The sequence below is a fragment of the Podarcis pityusensis genome (assembly GCF_964106645.2).
Source record: "Podarcis pityusensis genome assembly, chromosome: 6".
Lineage (NCBI taxonomy): Eukaryota > Metazoa > Chordata > Lepidosauria > Squamata > Lacertidae > Podarcis > Podarcis pityusensis.
Genome location: NC_138030.1, coordinates 21,391,053 through 21,405,101, shown reverse-complemented (window position 1 = coordinate 21,405,101; position 14,049 = coordinate 21,391,053). Strand labels below are relative to the sequence as shown.

Genomic DNA, 14,049 nt, shown 5'->3' with positions numbered 1-14,049 from the left:
CGCCAGAGTGGCGCATGCTCTAGTTATCTCCCGCTTGGACTACTGCAACATGCTCTACGTGGGGCTACCTTTGAAGGTGGCCTGGAAACTGCAATTAATCCAGAATGCGGCAGCTAGACTGGTGACTGGGAGTGGCTGCCGGGACCACATAACACCAGTTCTGAGAGATCTGCATTGGCTCCCAGTACGTCTCCGAGCACGATTCAAAGTGTTGGTGCTGACCTTTAAAGCCCTAAACGGCCTCGGTCCTGTATACCTGAAGGAGCGTCTCCACCCCCATCGTTCAGCCCGGACACTGAGATCCAGCGCTGAGGGCCTTCTGGCGGTTCCCTCATTGCGAGAAGTGAGGCTACAGGGAACCAAACAGAGGGCCTTCTAGGTAGTGGCGCCCACCCTGTGGAACACCCGCCCATCAGCTGTCAAAGAGATAAACAACTACCTGACATTCAGAAGACATCTTAAGGCAGCCCTGTTCAGGGAAGTTTTTAATATGTAATGCCGTACTGTTTTTAACACTTGATTGGGAGCCGCCCAGAGTGGCTGGGGAAACTCAGCCAGATGGGCGGGGTATAAATAAATTATTATTATTATTATTATTATTATTATTATTATTATTATTATTATATTAAGCTGTTTATAAATTATTTTTATTAATATGCATTGACTGATCATAGACACCTTACTAGACCCAGCAGAAATATTTCAACTAAAACAGAACTTTTCAAACCCTAGGGAGCCTATGAAGTTTATTTTGGATAGGGGTTGGGGATTCTCAGTGACAAAATCCGTTTTTTAAAATTCAACACGAAACCAGTCAAACAGTAGTATAAAAGCACTTTAAACTAATAACTGGCTTTCCCCTCAACTGCCATGTCCTTTTGTGACATCAGAGGCATTCTGTTGCTGATGGCAACAACTGGGGAGGCATCAGCAGAACCTCCCTAGGCCTGACAATTGTGGAGGCACCTCAACAGTAATTTGTTTATTATTAAAAATATTTACAGCTCCCCCTTCATATATACTCATGCAGTGTGTGTGTGTGTGTGTGAGAGAGAGAGAGAGACCATAAATTCAGATATTTCCACTGTCTTTGAAGAAAAAGAATCACAACTACAGATAGATGCATTTAGAAAAACATGCATTTTCACTAATTTCAGCCTGGCAACTTGAGTTTCATCTATTTATGAATGTCCATCAGTTCCCTATCACATACCACATTTACGCATACCATTTGCCTTACCTGCATTTGAAGCCTCCCTTTCATACACACAAGCATATGCCAACCAACATCCGTGAGGAATGCCAATGGACATATTCACTCATCTTTCACTCTCCGTTCATTTACATCAGTGCCCCAGTTTTAACCCACAAATATCCACCGGTTTCTGTCCACCAGCTTCCAGATATGAATGTCAACCAGCTTACATCCACAAACACCAACCTGCTTCAGCCTCGGAACATCCACTGGTTCCCAATGTGATCTCCACCAGCTTCCACCCGCCAACACCTGCCAGCTTTTGCTAGGTCCATCGCTAGACATCAGTCAGCTTGCAACTGTGAATAGCAGCTGCCTTCAAGCTGTGATCCCGCTCAGGAAGTAGACTTGCTTTATGGTCACCCCACAGCACCCCACAGCCAGGTGACTGCCTGCATCCACCTGCCACTTCTCCTCCAGGTGGAAGAAGACTGGGCAGTGCTGAATGTCAGAGCTATTGCCCACTGTGTTCTGTTGGGGGAGAGGAACAGGCCCACCTTTATATCCACTCAGCTGCCATGTACTTTTGTGACATCACAGGTAGTCCGTAGCCAACGGCAACAGCTAGGCATCATCATCATCTCCTTGGGCCTCACAATTGTGGGAGCATCTCAGCAGTAATTGATATGTGTGCTTGTTTATTATTTAAAACATTTAAAGACCTACATGGACTGATACCAGGGAGGGCACGCCATAAAAATGTTATAGGGGACCTTTTTCAGCAAAAGGGCTGCATTCCCCTTCAGAGAAACACTCCCTCCCACCTCAGGATTGCATGCCAGTAGTGGTAGTGGGGTCACAGGTGGAGGGAACCAGCCAATGTGTCTCTTATCTTGTGCAGTAGGCTCCATTTCAGCTATGCGGAAGTCAGAGGTTTCTACGGGCCGCGCCAGCTCATCTTTCAATCCCCTTAAACAAGAAGCATTATGAAAGTTCAAGGAAACATTCCAAACAAGCAAAAGCACTTGAGGGTGTGGAGTACAGCTGGTGAGGGGTTTGACTTGGAGAGAGGGCTGCACTTGACTCATGGGCTGGAAGTTACTTACCCCTGTCACAAATCCCAAGGCTTATATCCAACATTAGTTCTATTCAAAGTATTCTTCTTTCTTCTTTGGTGATCACTCATAGCCGAGTAAGACTGTCTTCCATAAACACGGTTTTAACAGTGAGTCCGTAGGTGACTGTGGAGGCCAGTTCTGGATCCACACGTCCTTCCACAGTGAGGACATAGGTTTCTGGGAGGAGTTGATCACGGTGTGGATTTGCCAAGCGTGCCTTCTCTTAGCACGTTTCTCCCTTTTACCTTTTCTATTCAAAGTAGGCCTATTGAATCAATAGTCCTTGTACTTGAATCCGTATATTTTGATGGGTCTGCTCAGAGTATTTGGACATCATTCCAATTATTACAAACACCAGCATACAAAGACAAGAAGAAAACTAAACAGAGGAGGAGGCTAAAATGCTAGTTTCACATTAAAAGCAAACTAAAAAGTCTGAGGGCACTTCTGGATAGGATTGTCAGGTCAGGAGTATCCCAGACTCTGAGGTTTTAGGCCACAAACCTCAGTGATGTCATGGGGCACAGGGACAGGCTCTGATGATGTCATTAAGCATGACACATTAAGCAATAACCACAGCATAGCACCTGAAAATGAAGAGCAGACTTTTTCAACCTCTGCCTGTTGTGAATTGTTGTTGTGAGGGAAACATGTGATACTTATGGTCTCATCTAATGGATCTCAAATGATCCCAGGGAGGGGGGCCTCCCGTGATTAACCAGAAGGTCTGTATGGATTTGGAATTTCTGGATCCATGATCCAAATATGTATCTCGATTAAAGGGTTGTTGAACTTTACTTAGGCACCCTGAGCTTGGCAAACCTGGGTATCAGCAGAAGCACCTGGCTTTATCAAAAGAGCCCTGGCATTGTGGGTGCAAAGCAGAGCAGGATTGGCATCAAATCACACAAGTGACTGGGCATGAAAACACATTCGATTCCTGCAAATGGAGCAAATTGGGAGCATTTAACTTACAGAACGGAGAGCAGGGGGAAAAAACACAGTGGGCATTACTTCAAAACTGCTTTGGCAGGGAAGACTGGGTCAAGGAGACAGATGACACCATGGATTTTCTTAATGTAGGGTAATTACTCACCAAGGAAGGCACAGGATGACAGCTACTTTACCCTTGAGATGCCAACCATCCAGCCACCATAGCATGCTAACCACTGGTCTTCTGGGGGACAGTACCAGGCGTCTGCAAGTAAGCCTATAATTATGCTTGCTTTGAAGTAATTCCAGTTTAAATCAATTGTGTTTACTCAGGAGTAAACATGGTTAGGTCGGAGCTGAAAGTGCACAGTGTAAATATGTACAACTGTTTCTTAAAGCAGATGTATTATATGTGGGTGGTTCCTAAGAACAATAAGTGAGTATATTGAAGGTGGAATTTACTTGCAATTCATTAAGTACCATTTCAAGTGATTGCCAGGATTTCTAGCTGTTTGCCTCTTTAAAAAGTGGTTTTGTGTAATACTGAAGTGGAGATGTTCAGATCTCGCATGTAGTGAGATGCATGAGCAACATGTGCCTCCAGAACTCCTCTGTTTCACTACAAGAGCGCAAGGAAGAAGTCTGTGCCTCTCAGGGTTCCCCTTTTGCTTGTTAAGAGATGAGAGAGAGAGCAGAGGTTTATTCGGTTTCATTCATGAACTTTCCAAGTGGCTCAGCACAAGTCCCTCTCTCCCTCTCTCAAGTCCCCATCCTTTAAGCAAGATTAAGTGTGGTGACCTTTCTCCCAGAGCAGTTTGGAGAATGGATGGAAAGGAATGGCAACAGTGTTGGTAACTGACTAAAATTAATAAGTGGCCTTTGTACCCTCTGGAGGGCAGAAAGCAACATGAGTAAGCTGAACTTTCATGAGGTGGCAATGGGTTGAAGGAGTATATATGTAGATAATACACAACACAGACTGCTTGGGCATCTCTTGTGAGTCCAAGTGTGGCGACCACACAGGGTCCCAGGGCGTTTGACGGTCTATTGACCCTGTGCCACCACTGTGATTGTTTTCTTCGCTGCCACCAACCTGTTTCTCACGGGTACACACTAAGTCCAGACAGTTGTTAACATTAACAAATAATCAAGTTTATTTTATAGGCATGAACAAGCTTATGGTTTCAGTTAATTTTTCTTGTCAGTTTCTTAATCTTAGTTCCTTAACTGTCCTATTCGTTCCTAACAACTTCAAACTGATTATCCCATCTAACTATCTGACTCCACCTAACAGTTCCTCTCACTCTCTCACCACACAACTCGACCAACCCACAGACTTATCCTCCCTCTTCCTTCTCCAACGCCCCACTCTCAACTGACTTCCACACAACTCCAACTCTCACTCTAACTCCTGCCCTCTGTTTCCACGGGCCAATCACTTCACACTCATTTAACCCTTTCCTTATGACCCACCTAGGAGCAAACGCCACACCAAGCATCTGCTTTTTCATGTTAGCTGCGCAAAGTTTGAAAAGCAGGCATGTTGGAGAGTTCCCACAGTTGGAGCAGACTTTGGCTCTCCACATCTCTGTATCTTGCCAGCATTCTAGTGCATATTTTATTCCCAATACACACTTTTTAATGCAATTTTACCTAATATAAATATTTTTGCAAGTATTTCCCCCTAATATAATGCATTTTATCTGTTATCTCCACTAATACATTTATTTATGAGCACTTTCCCATAGAATATACATTTTTTTAGCACACATTACTTGGTTGGAGAACTTCACTGCAAAATTCAGAGAAGTGCACATTTTGAAAGATGGCCGTGCTTCAAGTTTGCACATGGTCTTAAGAAGCATCAGATAGGCAAATTCGCCTTTAAATGAGAACTGAATCAAATTTGTCCCTCGCCCTTACTTTGTGTGTGTGAGAGAGAGTACTTGAGACATAAAGTAAAGCCCCTCACAAACGTCTTGAGCTGACAAATCAATTCTTACAAAAGGGCCATGTCCTTGCGGCCAGCTGGAATGTAGAAGGAGGCATTTGGAACGGGGAGTGCAATTCTGGGAGCAGCTGTCCTAATAATCTGATCTATTTCTGAGGCTGAGAAGTGTAGCAAATCCCTCGTGCTGTCTACTTGAGATAAACATTTCTTTTAAATACCTGATGGTATCAGTTTCCTCACTGCCTGGCCCATATCCTCAGTCCCATTGAACCTGGGAGTTTGCTCCAGCTGGGATCTCATCCAGTTCCCGTCTGTTGACTGGCCAATTTATCTTTGTGGTCAAGTGCACAGGACCATGGCTATATTAATGGCCGTTTTGTGGCAGGCACTCCACCCCCAGATCAAAAGCCCAAATCTAGAAAATTCAAATGTCATGCTTGAGTGATCCTGGCCCCAATATTTGAAATTTTGAAATGCAGTTTTAAAAATAAATAAATTCTGGCAGGGAGCAAGATGTTGGCAGGTGGAGAACTATGACTATGAGATAGGTCATAGAACTACGTACCACCACTTACCAAATGTGGGTAGAAACCATAAGGCAGGAATTGGTAGCCATATAGGGCATCAAAGGTCTAACCCTTTCCCATTGAAATCCATGTAGAAATGGGAGGAGACAGACTTAGTCTCGCCCCCAGGTAGAACTGGGATGGAAATGATCATAATGGGCCCGTCCATCCCTATTAATACATGAATAGAGATTAAGTTGCTTCTGGAAGCAAATCCCACTGAATAGGTAAAAGGTAAAGGTAAAGAACCCCTGGACGGTTAAGTCCAGTCAAAGACGACTATGGGGTTGCGGCGCTCATCTCGCTTTTTTTTTTTTGTAAATGATATTTATTAAAGTTTCAAAAAATACAAAAAATACAGAATACAAAAAGAAGAAGAATAAAGTTTTTTTTAAAAAAAAATATAACCAAAAAAAGTAAAAAAAATAAAATAAAATAAAAAGAAACATACCAAATAAACAGTTAAAAAGACATTAATTTTCCATAACCTATCTTCCCTATACTTATTTCCCCGGACCTCCTCATACCTCCCTTTTTTGTATTCCAGTTCAATTTGTTAGTTCAGCAAATCCTTACCATTAAAATTACCCAGTTGCAAACCTTTTTTCATATCTCTTAAAGTATTACAGCTAAAAACCTCTTAGTTTCTATCCAACATCCTTCTAAAATTCCTTAATTTTATAATATTTCTGTAAATAGTCTTTAAATTTCTTCCAGTCTTCTTTCACCAACTCTTCTCTCTGGTCTCGAATTCTGCCCGTCATTTCCGCCAGTTCCATGTAGTCAATCACATTCATCTGCCATTCTTCCAGAGTGGGTAGATCGTGTGTCTTCCAATACTTTGCGATGAGTATTCTTGCTGCTGTTGTAGCATACATAAAAAAGGTTCTATCCTTCTTTGGCACCAACTGGCCGACAATGCCCAGAAGAAAGGCCTCTGGTTTCTTCAAAAAGGTATATTTAAATACCTTTTTCAGTTCATTATATATCATTTCCCAGAAAGCCTTGATCTTTGGGCACGTCCACCAAAGGTGAAAGAATGTACCTTCAGTTTCTTTACATTTCCAACATTTGTTATCGGGCAAATGATAAATGTTTGCAAGCTTGACTGGGGTCATGTACCACCTGTATATCATTTTCATAATATTCTCTCTTAAGGCATTACATGCCGTAAACTTCATACCTGTGGTCCATAACTGTTCCCAGTCAGCAAACATAATATTATGTCCAACATCTTGTGCCCATTTAATCATAGCAGATTTCACCGTTTCATCCTGAGTATTCCATTTCAACAGCAAGTTATACATTCTTGACAGATTCTTAGTTTTGGGTTCTAGCAGTTCTGTTTCCAATTTTGACTTTTCCAGCTGGAAGCCTATTTTCTTATCCAAATTATATGCCTCCATTATCTGATAGTAATGAAGCCAATCTCTCACTTTGTTTTTTAGTTTTTCGAAACTCTGCAATCTCAATTTATCTCCTTCTTGTTCCAAAATTTCCCAGTATGTCGGCCATTTGACCTCCATATTGAGCCTTTTCAGAGCTTTTGCTTCCATTGGTGACAGCCACCTTGGGGTTTTATTTTCCAATAAATCTTTATATCTTATCCAAACATTAAACAATGCTTTCCTGACAATATGGTTTTTAAATGCTTTGTGTGCTTTGACCTTATCATACCATAAGTATGCATGCCATCCAAATACATTGTTAAAACCTTCTAAATCCAAAATGTCTGTGTTTTCAAGAAGTAGCCATTCTTTCAGCCAGCAAAAAGCTGCTGATTCATAGTAAAGTTTAAAGTCCGGCAGGGCAAATCCACCTCTTTCCTTGGCATCAGTTAATATCTTAAATTTTATTCTGGGCAAGAAGGCGCTCATCTCGCTTTCAGGCTGAGGGACCCAGCGCTTGTCCACAGACAGTTTTGCGGGTCATGTGGCCAGCATGACTAAATTGCTACTGGTGCAACGGAACACCGTGAGGGAAATCAGAGCACACAGAAACACCGTTTACCTTCCCTCCACAGTGGTACCTATTTATCTACTTGCACTGGTGTGCTTTCGAACTGCTAGGTTGGCAGGAGCTGGGACAGAGCAACGGAAGCTCACTCCATCGTGGGAATTCGAACTGCTGACTTTCCAATTGGCAAGTTCAAGAGGCTCAGTGGTTTAGACCACAGCACCCTCCTTGTCCCTACTGAATATTCTCTCTGTGATAAAAGTATTTTTTTTTGGTCCTGAATCTCCCATCATTTCGCTTCATTGGACAACTCCTGATTCTAGTAGTATATGAGAGAAAGAGGCAGAGAGCGAGAGAAATCACTTCTTCATCCGCTTCCTGCTCACTGGTTTTGCGAAGAAGAGGAGCTGCTTCTAAGCACTCTCTGAACAGAAAACTTAGGATGCCCTCAAGTATGTGCTGATTGAAGAGCTCCAGGGGTTCTTTCAAAGCATGAATTGCAAAATAAACAAACAACTTTTGACAAATTGCATTAATATGATGATGGGAGGTGGGCAGGAGCTCAGCACTGTAGGATTCCACCTCTTCATATTTGTTGGATGTCCCTGACTCTGTAGCAATTTACCTTGCCCACTAATTGCCATTCTGCACTAATTAGTGGGGAGAGTCCTGAGATTCAGGGTGGGAGAGCAAAACAGATTGAACTGGAGAAGGAACTGGTTTATATCAATCCCATCTACGGCCCCTCAGCAACTCTCAACTTACTATGACTTTTACAGTGCAATCTTCTCAGAAGGAAGAAAATGAGGATAGGATTGTGGCCTTTATATATTTTATGCAAAAGGGGGGGGGGGAGTAATAGAGACATACCTTTCTTTTTGATAATGTCTTGCTTCCTTTTCAGGAAGTCTTTAAAAATGAGATTCATGTTTCATTTATATTCTCTCTCTGTCTTTCTGAATAGTAGCCATTCTGTGACATTTCAGATTGCAAAGTCTTATTAAATCTGAGGCTGTTGCCCTAGGGTAGGAATGAAAAACACCTTATTGCAAGGGGAGGAGATGCACTGCTTTGTCATAAACTCAATCACCTCCTCTGTCATTAAGGGAATTTTGGAAGCCTGAGCTGATTAGCCTGAGTTTCAAGTATTTTTAATAGTTAACATTCCACATTTGCTGAAATGATTTGGTGAGATGTGAGAACTGGTTTTAGAAGGGTTTTGAGAATTACATTTTAAATGTGAGTTTTAAAACTATTAAAATATAGAATATGTTGGCCAAATTTTAAATTTGTAAAGAAATATTTTATATGAAACATTTAACCTCAAGCGTTTTAGGAACTCTTGAGTGTAGAAACAGGATAGAAACTGTCTTGGCTAAAATGGGGTGGCAATTCTCAATTATCTAACTTTTCGCTCTGAAATTTCTTCAAGTTTCTAGGGTGGAATCTGCACACATGTTAAAAACACTTTTTTTATAATCGTTTTGAAAAATGCATTGAATTTGCTATAGGTCACAGTTGCCATCTAGTGTCGCAATTGTATATTGCACATTACAACACATTCAAAATGTTTCATTTGCAGCTGTATAGCTGAGTCCTAGATCTCATTGTTGGTGAGAAAAACTTGACAAGGTGTGGCCAGAATTTTGCTCGCATATCTCTCCATTCTGTGGTATGGAGGTGCCCACTTTCCCTTGCCAAAACCAAAAGCACAACCCTGACGCCTCCAGGCTTCATGCATTGCATCCCCTACCAGCCCAATCCTTACCAAATGCCTTGCAACAAATGTCGCCTTGTATCTTCGCTTCCTTAGCAGAGAGCTCTTGTTCAGCAACATTTCATAGCTACTGATCATAGGGTTATTTAAAATATTTATTTTGTACTTCTGCAAACTCCAGAATTCTGTCAGCATGCTGACACCTTCCTCTTGATTCCCAGGGGTTCTGTTTGGGTTCCATTCTTTTGGCATTGACCGCTGGAATTCCCTATTATTTGAAAAATGATACCTTGCCAGTTGCTTTTATAAAACTGGGTGCCTCTTTTCTTCCCATAACTTACACTTCTTGCAGGTCTGACGTTTGCCGGTTGCTCAGTCTGAGGTTGTCTATTATAGAGCTCAGGATATAAACTTCATAAAGTTGAATTAGCAAATTTAGTTGCCACGCCCCACCCCGCAGTGCTGGAAATAACCCAAGACACCTGTTTCAGCTAAGCTAAAATCTTTCCATTAACTTCAACTTAGGCTATGATGAGCCCTCATTTTGTATATTTCAGATACCCAATTGACTTGCATGGAAAGCTTGATTACAGCAAAGATGGGTAAAGCTCTGGCATGAATTAAACATAACTAAGGACTGAAAATACATGTAATATTCCCACATCAGTGTGATTAACAAAACAGAGTATCTTTCATTTATGTTGTCAGTTGCTCCGATAAAAATGCCAAAGCTATCAGCAAGCCTTCTGTTTATAGCATTTTGCTGATCTCCATACCATATCTATGCAAACCATAAGTGGGTGCTATACTTGAGCCGTGTATCAGCAATCCTGGATCTCCGCCTTGCAATTCCAAATGATGCCTCACCTGCATGTATCTCATGGAGACAGCTGCTTTCAAAAGCACCAGGATGGGTAGAACATATTACATCAAACAGAACATTACCTGCAGGTCCTTAAATATTATCTATATGTCACAGAATGCAAAAAAAAAAAAAAAAAAGGGATGCCAGACACTTTAGGTAGGTAAAACTGCAGGTAACCCACACATGTTAAAAAACACAAATTGGGAGTTTTGGGTGAAATAAAGTAAAAAGTGAAGCAAACAATTTAATTCTGAGAACTACCGGCTGGCTGACTTATCAATACAGTGGTACCTCGGGTTACAGACGCTTCAGATTACAGACTCTGCTAACCCAGAAATATTACCTCGGGTTAAGAACTCCAGTGGCACGGCGGCAGCAGGAAGCCCCATTAGCTAAAGTGGTACCTCAGGTTAAGAACAGTTTCAGGTTAAGAACGGACCTCCAGAACGAATTAAGTTCTTAACCCGAGGTACCACTGTAGTTGCTACAGAGACGCCAACAGATCCAACAATGTTAACAAACAGAGAACTTCTGAATGTGCTCACTGCATGGGCTCAACCAGCATCACTTGGCTTCAGCAAATAAAGGCTCTGTAACTCCCACCTTGGAAACAACAGAATCACATTTTTATTGGAGCAACTGATGATGCTAGAAGCCGAAATGTTTTGCAGCATGGGGGGAAAAATAGTCTGTTTTGTTCATCACAGCAATGTATGTGCTCTTTTAATGATTAATTGAATAAGGCAGAAGAACAATTGCTTGGATGTTGAAACAGAGAGAAGAAACTCATTGCTGCCGGAGAGGGAGGGGGGATGTAAGGAAAGTGTTAATCTGATATACGAACAGGAAGAAATTGGACATTGTGGTTCTTAGAGAGAAATGATGGGGATCTAGGCAATTATTCAGTACTGATCTGCCCTGTGATAATAAATGTGCTACAATAGGGAAAGTATATTATTCACAGTTTATCTTTTAAGGAAAATAAAAAAAAAACCTTATTCTTGACTCCTTGTCAGTCTAAGCAATCAGCTTTCCCACAAGGTCCCACCAGTGTACTAAGTCCTTCTGCTCAGTCCCTCAGCACTTGCGCTACAGAGTTCCATGGGAGTCCCACCATGTCCCCTATTTTTTTTATTTTTTTTTTTATTTTTTTGCTGTCGCCTATACATTTTAATATCCATAGGAAGCCACTGGGTGAGGTCCCCTGGGGATTTGGTGTGAGGAATCTTCACTATGTTGATGATGGTTTTACTTATCCTTGTCTTCAGAGTCAGATGAGGTTGCCGAATTTCTGAACTGGTGTCTGGATTTGATCATGGGCTGAACAATGGCCAATAAACTGAAGCTCAGTACTAACAAGACAAAGGTCAGAAGCAGATTTAGGGGAGTGTGACTGGTTCCCCCGTACTGGGTGCTGAGCCAAGAGGGTGCTGCAGGAGCTGCTGCAACAATGATGGACAACAGAAGGTGGGGCTGAATTTAGGTGTTCGCACAGAGCACTACTGAAATATTACAGCCCAAAGCCTGCTGGGTGCCGTGGGTAGATGGTTTTCTTGTTCAGAAAGAGGATGTTCAACCAGTTCTCAAAAGAGTGATGCTCCACCTGAAAATGAAGGTTTTTTAGCATGTGGCTCCTCCTGGGTTCAAGTGGCTATATAGCACAGAGTTTCTTTCACAACTACGTATAACTTTGTTTGCCAGCTGTGGTCACTCCTGAATAGGCATAGTGTGGCCATAGTTAGCCATGGTAAACTCCCATTTTGATTGCTGCAATGTAATACATGTGGGGCTTCCTTTGAAGGAGGCTTGGAAGTTTCAGTCAATGCAGAATGCAGCTGCCAGAATTTTGTATGGGAGCAGTTCATTTGGATCACCACCCACCTGGTTTAAAAAGTGCCTCACTGACTGCCTACTCATTTCACAGCCTAGTTCTAAGTGTTGGATGGCTTGGGATCCAAATACCTAACGGAGCGCCCATCTGCGTACTATCCTGCCCACATTCTGAGGGCCACTGTTGATGCCCTTCTCAGAGCGTCTCTTCCATCTGAAGTGAGATTTATGCCAACTAGAGTGGCAGTGAGGTATAATAATAATAATAATAATAATAATAATAATAATAATTTATTATTTCTACCCCACCCATCTGGCTTGGTTTCCCCAGCCACTCTGGGCGGCTTTCAACAGAACATTAAAAATAGAATAAAACTTCAAACATTAAAAACTTCCCTAAAGAGGGATGTTTTCAGATGTCGTCTAAAAGTCAGATAGGTATTTATTTCCTTGACATCTGGTGGGAGGGCGTTCCACAGGGCTGGTGCCACTACCGAGAAGGCCCTCTGCCTGGTTCCCTGTAACCTCACTTCTCACAGTGAGTGAACCACCAGAAGGCCCTCAGAGCTGGATCTCAGTGTCCGGGCAGAACGATGGGGGTGGAGATGCTCCTTCAGGTATACTGGGCCAAGGCCGTACTGGGCACCCTGGAATCTATTCTGATAGTTTCTTCTATATTCTGAATAGTTTAAAAAAGCAGTTGGAGGAAGAGTCACACCCCACCAGCAGTTACCTTCAATGCATTGAAGGGAACATTTGGGTGACACATCAGCTGAGGTTACAACGGCCCATTAAGGCAGCAGTCTTAAGGTCTTCTTCTTTGGTGATCACTCGTAACCGAGTAAGATTGTCTTCCATAAACACGGTTTTAACAATGAGTCCATAAGTGACTGTGGAGGCCAATTCTGGACCCACACATCCTTCCACAGTGGGGACATTTGTTCCCAGGTGAGAGTTGATCATGGTGTGGATTTGCCAAGCATGCCTTCCTCTTAGCAAGTTTCTCCCTTGTGCTCTGAGTTCGAGTCTTAAGGTAGTGCTCCTATGGAAACACACTGCGTGGGAATCAAAGGGATCACTGTCAAAGTTTAATACGATAGTGATGTTAGTCACATTTCCCAAGCATTTGTGATCATTTCTGAAAATCAGAATGTGGAGGTAAATAAAGCCTCATCTTTAAGAAGCCAGAGCAAACTTTTAGCACCCCTCTGACTATTTGTTTCATAAGGAGATGCATCAGGATCTGCACTCCAACGGAGACACTAATGGGCTCATTACTTATCAGGAGTTTCAAGCATAGAAGCTATTTCAAATGGCTCCTAATTTAATCCACTGTCTGTATCACCTGCATGCATATTGTACGGACTGTCACTGCTTCCACACACACTGACAATGAGGGACAGGAGGAGCAATTCAGTCCAGTTAAGATTGCAACATGAGCCTACTTAATTCTCACTTCTTGAAACAAGATGTGAACCAAAACAAGGCCATCCGTCAAAATTCGTGTTTCTCTTAATGTTGTGATACAGTTGTGCAAACAAATATTTTGCAAAATGAATAAATAAAGTGTAGAAAAATGCACATATTAGGGGGCAATATGCATATCTGAAAGTGCACTCTGCTTGCAAAAACGTTTGTTAGGCAAAATTGCAAAGACAAATGTGTGTATTAGGTGAAATTCACACTAAGCTGATGGTGATCTTTTTGCGAGGAGCTTGTAAGAAAATCATAATCACATCTGATGCAAAAACGGTGGACTGAAGTTAATATAGAAAAAAATGAGAAACTGAGAGAAACTGTAATTGACATATTTGCTCCACCCTACTGATAACTGCCTGCTTTCAGCAGCCTAATGAGCATCTCCAAGACTAAAAATTGCACAGCGCTTTTATAGGTGAACAGAAGCAGGGCTGCTACT

At 42.1% G+C, this 14,049-nt stretch overlaps 1 long non-coding RNA gene across 1 annotated transcript; it reads left to right on the top strand.

Annotated features, from left to right (window-relative positions):
• Positions 1–2,895: 2,895 nt before the first annotated feature.
• Positions 2,896–8,246, top strand: LOC308480274. The gene is made up of 2 exons (XR_013987983.1): positions 2,896–3,517; positions 8,043–8,246. It is a non-coding gene; the product is annotated as an uncharacterized lncRNA (long non-coding RNA).
• Positions 8,247–14,049: the final 5,803 nt, after the last annotated feature.